We start from the raw sequence: 11,042 nt of genomic DNA, 5'->3' as shown, positions 1-11,042 counted from the left end.
TTGTCGCATCGTTGCCAATACGACGAAGTAGAAAATGTGATCTTGAGACGCCTACTATGGAATCACGTCTAGTCCTCCTTTGACATAGTAAAGCTAAATGGAATTAACAAAAAATTTCAATTGCATTGAATTTTTCTGTTAAAAAATGTCCTCTGCATGGAAAAAATGAAAAGAATCATATCTGAGTACAAGTCGATGAATAAACATGTAAGCAACAGTTGTGTGAAAACCAACTCAATTTCATAGTAGCGAACTGAAACCATAAGAATTTTTTTTTTAAGGTTGTCATATTATTAATATTATCATCATCATTTTGTAGTTCCTTGCGTGAATTAGAATCATATCCGAGTACAAGTCGATGAATAAACATTTAAGCAACAATTGTGTGAAAACCAAATCAATTTCAGAGCAGCGAAATGAAAGCATAAGAATTTTATTTTAAGGATGTCATATTTTCATCATCATTTTGCAGTTCCTTGCGTGACAAGAAATATTTCTTTTACAAACAAAAAATTTCATTAAATAGAAATCGGTTGTTGATATTTTAAAATTGAAACCAGTATTTCCTTAAGAAATCACATGAATGTTGGCATTTACATGTAAAACAACATTGTTGTTCACATTACTCTCGTTCCCGTGCTAAGAGTGATTTGGATTACTGATATTGTATATTGACATCTGTTGCTCAATATAAATATTCTTGCTCATCTAAAGAAACTGTTTCGCAGTTTCGGTTTGTACTTTCATTTTTATTAAAGACTTTTGTCTGCCATCTGAAGGCAAGGTAAGCATTTTTTCTTTTTTACTAAAGATCCACCGAGAAGCGTACTCGGCTTTGGTTTCTATGTTTGAATTAATTCTTGTATTGTCTTTGCAATTAAAAATTGTTTAATTATAGAAATAGTGAAATATTTCCATGTATTATTAATCTTGTTAATTATATTAGGAAAAATCTGTTTGTTTTTATTTCTTGGGCAGCAGACTCTCCTAATAATATAAAAGTTTGTTTATGTATATATATATATATATATAAAACTATAAAATATATATACTAACTCTATAAAATATTTCTTTTCCTGAATAATTAACTTAACTGTTTGTTACAATTTATTTGTTAACAAAAATCAAAAATAAATTACATTAAATATAAAGCTTACTTTGTGGCTTCTGTTTCCAGTTCTCTTATTCTTTATTCTGAAGTAGAACAATTTTCTTTTCAGTTTCTTATTTCCAATATTAGTTATTATTGCGTGCATAATTTCCTCCAAAAGAATTTTGATTCTCTAATGAATGTAGAATATCCTGTAAAAGCAGTCTTATTAATTCTTTTTCTGTTTCTTACAAAGTTAAATTGAGATTTTTTATTGATAGCAAGCTTTATTCTGAAGTTCATCATGCTTTGAATCTCATTGGAGGTTTTACCTTTATTTTGCTACTTCCTATAATTTTTAATGTTTCTTTGAGCCAAATTTTTATAACAATGTAAAATGCTTAAAATTTACTTAAGGCCTAAATTTTTTCTTATGTGAAACTGAGATTAGATTTCTAACAATTCTTCTTAATTTGTTTCTACTGGTTACTTTATCAGACAGAAAAATAATTTTTAAAAATGTACAAATTACACTTCTACATAATTTCAAATCTAATTTAACAATTTATATAATAATGGCATATGTTGGGTATTTGATGGCTTGTCATATTTACCTTTTTCATCAATTGAAGTTTGCTTTAATTTTATTTTAAAACATTCTCTGTGTTACTTTTAACATATGAAAACAGTATTCTTTTTCTTAATGTATAAACTTGTTAATTCTCTTTAAAATAACAAATAAATAATTTAATTGTAGAAGTAGTGACGATATGAGTTGTACATATTATTAATATCATGAAGCATCTGACAGGTTTTCATCCAGGGTAAAAACTGTCACAATATTATTAACATTACTTTATTTTTGCTGGACTAACTATTTGAAATATTTCTGTCCTTGAATAATAAATATTATTATCTAATCCAATTTATTTGTTAACAAATATCAGAAATAATTTACATGAATTTTTAATCATATTGTGTAACTGAACCTACCATATTTCTCTTGAGTTCCCATTATTCTTTACTCTGAAATGGGGCACTTTCCTTTTCAGTTCTTCATATTTACGAGACAAAATTCTGCGTATAATTGCCCTTCATTGTATTCTATTCACATACAAATTCTTAAAAATAAAATGATTTTGCTTGTCTGTCGAAAGAAGGGCATCCTGTGAAAACAATCTTGTAATTTTTTTTTTTCTATTTCTTTAAACTAAAAATTATCTAACAAGAACTTTTATGCAAATAAACTTTCTATATAATTTTAAACCTAATTTGTCATTATATACTTTGATTGCATTTATTTTGTACGTTATAAGTAGATCAGATTTAATTTTTATTTCAACTAAAATTCACTTTTTTTTTATTGAAATAAAATTCTTTGTAGCATTTCAAATTAGAATAACATTTGAACATGCATATTCTTTTTCCTACCATGAAAAGTTATGTACGTTTCCTAACTTTTATTTTGTGTTTAAAAGCACACCAAAGACGTTTAATTGATACTATAGGGAAGACATGGTTTTTTGCATATTAGTAATTGTTATCTAAAGCATGATCAAAGAGATTAATTTTACTCCAGGCCAAATGATTGTTATATTATTATTTTTGCTTTATTTTACTAATTATTTGAAAGATTTCTTTTCTTTAATAATAAATATTATTATATTTCATATGTAGATTTATTCAAAAGATCAGAAGGAGATTGCATAAATTTTAAATTGAACTTCAAAGCTTAATCTGTATACATTTCTCAAATTCTTGTACTCTTTACTCTGAAGTGGGTCAATTTTTTTCCTTAATAGCTTATTTTTGATATTATTCAAAATATAGTTTCCTATCAAATATCATAATATAGTTTCCTCTGTTTTCTTTAGGAAATTTTTCAAAAGTAAAATCTTTGACTGATTAAGTATATCTTGTAAAAGCAATGATATTTTTTTTCTATTACACTATTTTATTTACTACATTATTTTATATTTCTATTAGTTTATTTCTATCCATAACATTATTATTATTTTTTGCAATATAAATTTTTATGTGTATATAACATACATTTCATATTTTTGAATAATTTAATTTTAGTATTGACTTTTTCCTAGCATTCATTTAACATGTTCATTGTCTTCTTTGATTCCCTTAATGTATAATAATTGCAGAAAAACTGGAAACGGGATTAAATGATAATTCTTTTATTTTACTTCTCGTATGAACAGTCTGATTGGTTTTATTATGATGGTAAAGATTCTCATACTATTATATAGATTCCTTTATAGTCATTTCTCGTAACTATGAAAGTCCCCCCCCCTTGAGTAATTAACTGGACTATTTTTTACTTTTTATGTGATGATAAAGTTCAGAAATAATTTTCATGAATTTTAAATTGGATTGCCTTACTGAACTTGTCATATCATTATTGAATTCTTGTATCCATGTATAACTTTCTTTCAATGTTTTTTTTTTCTTGTTTATTTAAGAACTCTTTAAATATAAAATGATTTTGATTCTTTGATGAATGCAGGAATATCCTACATTCATCAATCTTATTTTTATCCATTTTTTTTTTATGAAATTAATTTTTTTACTGATAGTATAACCTTTATTTTATGTTTGTCCAAAATCTCATTGGAATTTTTACCATTACTTTGCTACTTCCTATAATTTTTAATGTTCCTAAAGCCAAATTTTCAAACAGAATTTTTTTTATAAGAGTACAAAATGCGCAGAATTTTCATTGGGCCCTAATTATTTCTGATGCGACATTAAAATATAATATGTGATAAATCTTCATAGTATATGTATCTATAGGTTGTTTTATCAGTCCCAACATAAAATTTTGTGCACAAGAACCTTCTACATTATATGGAATCTAATATGTCATTGTATCTCATAGTGTCATTTGTTGCATGTTTGGTGCCTAATCATATTTAGTTTTTATCTGAACTGAAGTTTACTATTTTACTGAAATGAAATTTATCTTTTAATTACATTTTGCCTAATTGCACTCAAAAGTGCTTTTACTCTAGAAATAGTTAAAATATGATATATATATATGAATTTTTGTTATTTATGACATAATCTGCTGTGTAAAAGATTACTTACTTTATACATTATTTTTTATTTTACTAACTATTTGAAAGATTTCCTTTCTTAATTTATAAATTTGATTATTTTTCACATTTTTACTCCCAAGATCACAAAGAATTTGCATAAATTTTAAATTGTTCTTCTTAAATAAATCTGTGTTTTTTCTCTTTCTTGATTTTTTTGAAACTTGAAATGATAAATGAGAAATTTTTGGTAATATTCCAAACTAAACGTTCGGCTCCATTAACCCTTTAAAGGGCCATTTTTTTCTGGTCATATTATGTTAAAATATTTTTAGGCTTGAAATTAGAATAAGAAAAGGGATTCATTTAGCTTATTAGATAAATTTAATTTGAATTATTAATTAATTTGGTTAATTAATAATTAAGTAACAAATCAATACACATTATTTTGTCTGAGATAAAGAACGGAAGCATCTAAATTTCTGACTAAAAAAATTTATCAGGACTTATGCCAACCAACATAATTTCATACAAAGATTGATAAATTTGGTGGGGAGCATACTTCCCATCGCCCTAGATAGGGTTAAGTCCAGGCATTGCAATTTATAATAATAAAGACCATGATGAGCTAAATGTACTTTATAGCAACTTAATTGGGAGTTTATCCTTTTTAGCTCCTAGAACGAGATCAGATATTATGTTTATTGTGAACATTTTGTCTCAATTTAATAGAAATAATCCATGAAATACTAATTAGAATTTCCTGTATCAAGTATTCTGTTAAAGCAAAGCAAAGCTTATAGATTTACTTAAGTTTTGTCTTGCTTTAACAGCATATACATAAAGTTGTTACATAAAAACAAGTAACCAATTATTACTCTAAACAGAACAATAACATATAGTTATGCATTCCAAAACTTTAGAAATTGTTTTAAAATATGAATTTATTTTGTAATAATGTACACTTTTATTAAATATTCTTATATTTCCTTCAGTATAATTTTTAACTTCAAATCAATAGTCAATTTTAAATTTCCAGTGATTTGGAAGGTAAATGAATTTATGTCTGATGATAAGATATTTACAGGACTGATTTTTGAACTATAAAAACTCTCCTGCAAAATCCATTTCAATGGCTTCCTCTAATTATAAGCCTTCTAATATGAATAAGTAAGTTCTTTAAATTATAATTTAAAATTAATTATAATTGATGGCTTGTTATTTTTTTTCTATTACACTATTTTATTTATTACATTATTTTATATTTCTATTAGTTTATTTCTATCCATAACATTATTATTATTTTTTGCAATATAAATTTTTATGTGTATATAACATACATTTCATATTTTTGAATAATTTAATTTTAGTATTGACTTTTTCCTAGCATTCATTTAACATGTTCATTGTCTTCTTTGATTCCCTTAATGTATAATAATTGCAGAAAAACTGGAAACGGGATTAAATGATAATTCTTTTATTTTACTTCTCGTATGAACAGTCTGATTGGTTTTATTATGATGGTAAAGATTCTCATACTATTATATAGATTTCTTTATAGTCATTTCTCGTAACTATGAAAGTCCCCCCCCCCCTTGAGTAATTAACTGGACTATTTTTTACTTTTTATGTGATGATAAAGTTCAGAAATAATTTTCATGAATTTTAAATTGGATTGCCTTACTGAACTTGTCATATCATTATTGAATTCTTGTATCCATGTATAACTTTCTTTCAATGTTTTTTTTTTCTTGTTTATTTAAGAACTCTTTAAATATAAAATGATTTTGATTCTTTGATGAATGCAGGAATATCCTACATTCATCAATCTTATTTTTATCCATTTTTTTTTATGAAATTAATTTTTTTACTGATAGTATAACCTTTATTTTATGTTTGTCCAAAATCTCATTGGAATTTTTACCATTACTTTGCTACTTCCTATAATTTTTAATGTTCCTAAAGCCAAATTTTCAAACAGAATTTTTTTTATAAGAGTACAAAATGCGCAGAATTTTCATTGGGCCCTAATTATTTCTGATGCGACATTAAAATATAATATGTGATAAATCTTCATAGTATATGTATCTATAGGTTGTTTTATCAGTTCCAACATAAAATTTTGTGCACAAGTACGTCCTGTTGCTTCCTGCACGGATCACTATAATCTACATTCCACCCCAAGTTTATTATATGTAGGTCAGACCTACCTACTAACAACAAATTAACAATTTAGTTTACAATCTTTTCTTAGCTTTAGTTTTCACAAAAGTATCAATAAGTTAAATATAAGCTTGATGCGACTTTAACACACCACTGGGTTTCTTTCTTTCTTTTTTTAAATTTATAATTTTAGTTTTCCAATTTATGCAATACAATTCATATGTGCTCGAGTACTTGCTGACATTAAAAGGGAGGAGAAACGTAACGCTCCGCTGCATAATGTCGTTGGGGAATCCCTGGTCAGCATTTTATAAAATGCCGGGGATTCCCCAGCGACGATATAAATATCCATTGTCGTTCAAGATAATCGAAAAATGGCGGTAGTATGTCTAATCTATAATGTACTAGAGAATAAAAAAATAGAATTTCTTAAGTAAAAAGGAGAGATATTAAAAAACTTTTTTGTGTGTGTGTGTGTGAAAATAGAAATAAAATATTTTGTGTGTAAGTGTTCAAGAATCGAATTTTTGTTATGTTTAAAAATTCAATTCATTAAAAATCATATATTTTGATTGTTCAGTGTTGTTTATACAAACTATTTATATATCTCAGTAAGATAATAAGTATGGTAAGAATTTTCATGGAACTTTTTGAGGATTAGAAAGTAGTTAGAAAGTTAGTTCATTAGAAAGTAGTAGATCATTAGTTAGTTCATTAGAAAGTAGTAGATCATTAGTTAGTTCATTAGAAAGTAGTAGATCATTTAGTTCATTAGAAAGTTTTTTTTCTTTCAAATAATAATTTATAGAAAAAAGAAAAGGCTAAAAATACTATAAACTTTTCAATAAGTAAAGTCGGCAACACTATACAAACAACAGTAAGGATTTAGGGGAATTCCCTAAAAGATCGAACTTTCTCTCAACTGAGTTGCCATTATTATAGTTATGTTGCAACATATTATGTTTAAAAGTTGGGAGAAATTATCGCAAGTTCGACTTGTTTGGTTGTCAGGGTCCGAGAGCTCCGGTGCACAGCACTGCCTAATCCTTTAGGATCTACGCCACTGTCTATATGCTCGCAGGCCTATCAGATGTGTTCCGCTCACGGCAACTCACTGTCGCCAGCGGTTAGCCTGGAGTAGAGAGCATGCAATGTGAACATCGTTACAATTGGCTTGTGTGATTGATGTCTTCCCACGAGTTTAGCTTGCAGTTTGATTCACGTCGTACTTTCATATGGAGACCGCCAGGTATCCGTTACCACCAAGAAAACATCATTGAACGATACCGTTAGGATGTGGTGCTGGATTGTTTGTTTGGGGTGAATTTATACTGGGCTCAGAACAGATCTGCATGTTCAAATCGCAACCATGACAGGCTAAATTTATCGAGACATCATTCTGGAACAATATGCACGTTTGTTTAGAGGTGCCATGGACGCATAATTTGTGTTTATGAATGGCAACGCCCTTCCCCACTGTGTACACATCTTAAACGAATGCTTCCAATCCGAGGATATCACCGTATGGAATGGCCAGCATTCTCATCTGATTTGAATCCGATAGAGCATGTGTGGGATTTACTTTACCGACGAGCTGCAACCCATCAACCATTTCCACATGTGTACCAGAATTTCAGAGAGCATTGCTTGCTGAGAGTGGAGTAATTTTTCCCAAGATCAGATCAGTAATTTGATACTCGGCATGTTTAGGCGTTGTACGGACTGTATTTCATCGTCTGGGTGACATGCGATGTATTAACCATCATACCATCTATGTTAAGTTTTTGTGAGGGAAATATTTTTTGTAATTTTTCCACGGAGAAAAAATCGTAGTTTTTATGAATGGTATCATACATACACCATCTTTTTTGTTCCTTATCTTTTGTTTAATAAATGAACTTATGAATAAGTCACGTTTGTTTTGTTTCTGAATCTGTATTTGCCATTATCCTTAATTTATAGAATTGAGTATATTTCATACAAAGACATCAACTCTAAAATTACCACAAATAATGTCAATTCTTATTCAGATTTGGCAGATCTATGTTGTATAAGTTTTCAAGTTAAAAACAGTTTATGCATTCAAATGAAGTTCAATTTTTTTTTTAAATTTATTATTTGCAAGAAGTTTTAATTGTGCGATTCCAATGAATTCTGCAAATGCATACAAGTGTCTGAAAATGCACAAAGCAATTTTATTCCTATAAACATAACTGGAAATTTATTTATTATTATTTTTTTAAATTTTGTGCAGATTATAGTAGTAACTTCATATGGAAAAAAGCATTCAACTAAGTAGCCTTGTAGAATTTTTAAAGATTTTTTTTTTTTTTTTTTTGCCATTTATTTTCTATTTTATAGTTGCCGTTCCAAGCAATGGAGCGCTCAATGTACCATTGCCGCTGGTAAGAGCGGTCTGTACACTGCAGTCACCCGATTTTGGCTTGTTAATACTTAAAAAAAAAAAAAATTACAAGTACGAGAGAAATTTGATTAATTAATAAACTCTTTAATAATCTGAAGCCGTATAAAATTTAATATTTCAAACGACACAAAATGTTCCATGCCCGAAAACCTTAACTGATGTTAATAATGCATGTTTAAACATTCTAGACCAGGGAGAATTCGATCGCGGGTCAAAAATCGGAAAAATTTGGCGGGCCAAGATAAATTTTTCTAAAATTTTAAAAACAATATAAAAGTATTAGTTTAAATATATGTTAATGAGATGAATGAAAGTGCGATTTCATTTTTAAAAGTTACTTATATTGAGGTTCGAAGCGAGATGTACTGATTTTAAGAAACGAGGCTAAATGCTCATCTGTCAGTCTACTTCTGAAATAATTCTTTCTAAAGTTCATAGTTGAAAACACTTGTTCACATATATAAGATGAAGCAAACATAGCACTGATTTCTGGGCTTGAGATATTAAATTTGAGAAACTTACTTTCGATAATGATTTGTAAAACTCTAACTTTTGTATATTTAGAAACAACTGCTTGAAATGATTGTTAGATTGCAACTCAATTAGTTCAAGCTGCAAAGCTGAGCTCACTGCTTCACAATTTACGTTAAAAGGCATGGCAAAAAGATCCATTTCTGTTTGGATGCCACTGAAATCTTGAAATCTACATTCGAACTCAAAATGCAGTTTTTTAAAGCAATTTTCATAATTCTTAAGCTTTTCTTTATTTACTGAGGGTATTGAATTTAACCTCGAGAAATGAGAAAAGTCGTTCTTGGCTAGTTGCCCAGCAAACAGATTAAGTTTTAGTTTAAAAGCTCTGAGATGGGTCCAGATATCGTCGATAAATGGATTTTTCAGTTGCATCTTGACATTCAAGTTGCTCATATGACAAAGAAGATCTGTGAAAAATGCAAAGTCCGAAAGCCATTCTGTATCATCTAACATTTCGCCCTCCGCAGAAACACTTTTCTCATGGAAGAACGATACAATTTCGTCTTTCAGCTGCCAAACTCGCTCGAAAACACATCCTGCACTTAGCCACCTTATTTTCGTGCAATACAGTACATCAGAGTATTCAGATTGCACGGACTGTGAGTAAGCCCACGAAATTACAAGTATTTACAAGTTTCACGACTGCATCAAGCACAGATTTCATATTCAATGCAGATTTACATAGAGAATCTTGATGCATAATACAATGTAGAAAAACAACATTGTTCCCGGGAAAGTTTTGATTAAAGAGTCCAAGAAATCCAGATTTTTTTTTCATGTCATATTTGGTACTCCATCGGTCGTAATATTACATACATTTGTTATAGACACTTTCAAAGTTAAAAACCCTTCCCGAAAAATATGACATCCCTTTGAAAAATATGAGTTCCCTTTTAAGAACGCATGCACGCCAGTTCCTCAGTAATTTCAAAGTTCTCATCAACACCTCTTATAAATAATACTAATTGAGCAGTTATCATTTATATCTGTGCTTTCATCCATAGCTATGGAACAAAATTTAAACTGGCCAATCTTTGACTCTAATTGTGATGTCAAATTTTTATCGATGACTTCGATTCTAGAAGTCACCGTTTTTCGAGACAAGCTTACAGTCTCAGAATTATTTTTCTTGTCTGGACATAGAACTTCACAAACTTAGAGCATGCATTGTTTAACCCTTTCCAGGGCCGTGGGAAGTATGCTTACCACCAAATTTATCAATCTTTGTATGAAATTATGTAGATTGGCATAAGTTCTGACAAATTTTTTTAGTAAGTTAGAAACTTAGATGCTTCAGTTCTTTATCTCAGACAAAATGATGTGTCTTGATTTGTTACTTAATTATTAATTAATCAAATTAAATTTATCTAATAAGCTAAATGAATCCCTTTTCTTATTCTAATTTCAAGCCTAAAAATATTTTAACATAATATGACTAGAAAAAAATGGCCCTTTAAAGGGTTAACAAACTCCCCATCACTGAGAGCTTTATTATTTTTAGCAATATTGTTTGCTACAATGTAACTTGCATGTGTAGCTGCTGCTTCCCTTATTGAAAAAATTTTTGTCGGCCTAATAATTTTTTACAAAGACTTTCTGCATTTTGTTTTCTTTAATATTCGGACGTTGCTTCGTAATATAAATTCTTATGCTTAGATGTAAACTGATGGGAAATGTTATATTCTTTGAAAACTGCTACAGCTTCATTGCAGATGAGACACACTGATTTATCTTTCACAACTGTAAAAAATATTTCGAGGTCCATTCATCATTGAAAACACGG

At 28.6% G+C, this 11,042-nt stretch overlaps 1 protein-coding gene across 6 annotated transcripts in view; it reads left to right on the top strand.

Annotated features, from left to right (window-relative positions):
- The first annotated feature begins 276 nt into the window (after positions 1–276).
- Positions 277–11,042, top strand: part of LOC129958405 (uncharacterized) — a 152,862-nt gene continuing 142,096 nt past the window's right edge. For 5 of the 6 annotated variants that reach the window (XM_056070884.1, XM_056070885.1, XM_056070873.1 and 2 more), the window contains exon 1: positions 277–784. The gene's annotated coding sequence lies outside the window, so the exon portion shown is untranslated. Of the gene's footprint in view, positions 785–5,287; positions 5,308–11,042 lie in introns of those variants that run through there. The other variant, XM_056070882.1, reaches the window with a different exon arrangement.

This window comes from Argiope bruennichi, chromosome X1 (genome assembly GCF_947563725.1).
Source record: "Argiope bruennichi chromosome X1, qqArgBrue1.1, whole genome shotgun sequence".
Classification (NCBI taxonomy): Eukaryota; Metazoa; Arthropoda; class Arachnida; order Araneae; family Araneidae; genus Argiope; species Argiope bruennichi.
Note: the sequence above shows the minus strand (reverse complement) of the source record. Positions and strands in the feature narration are given on the sequence as shown.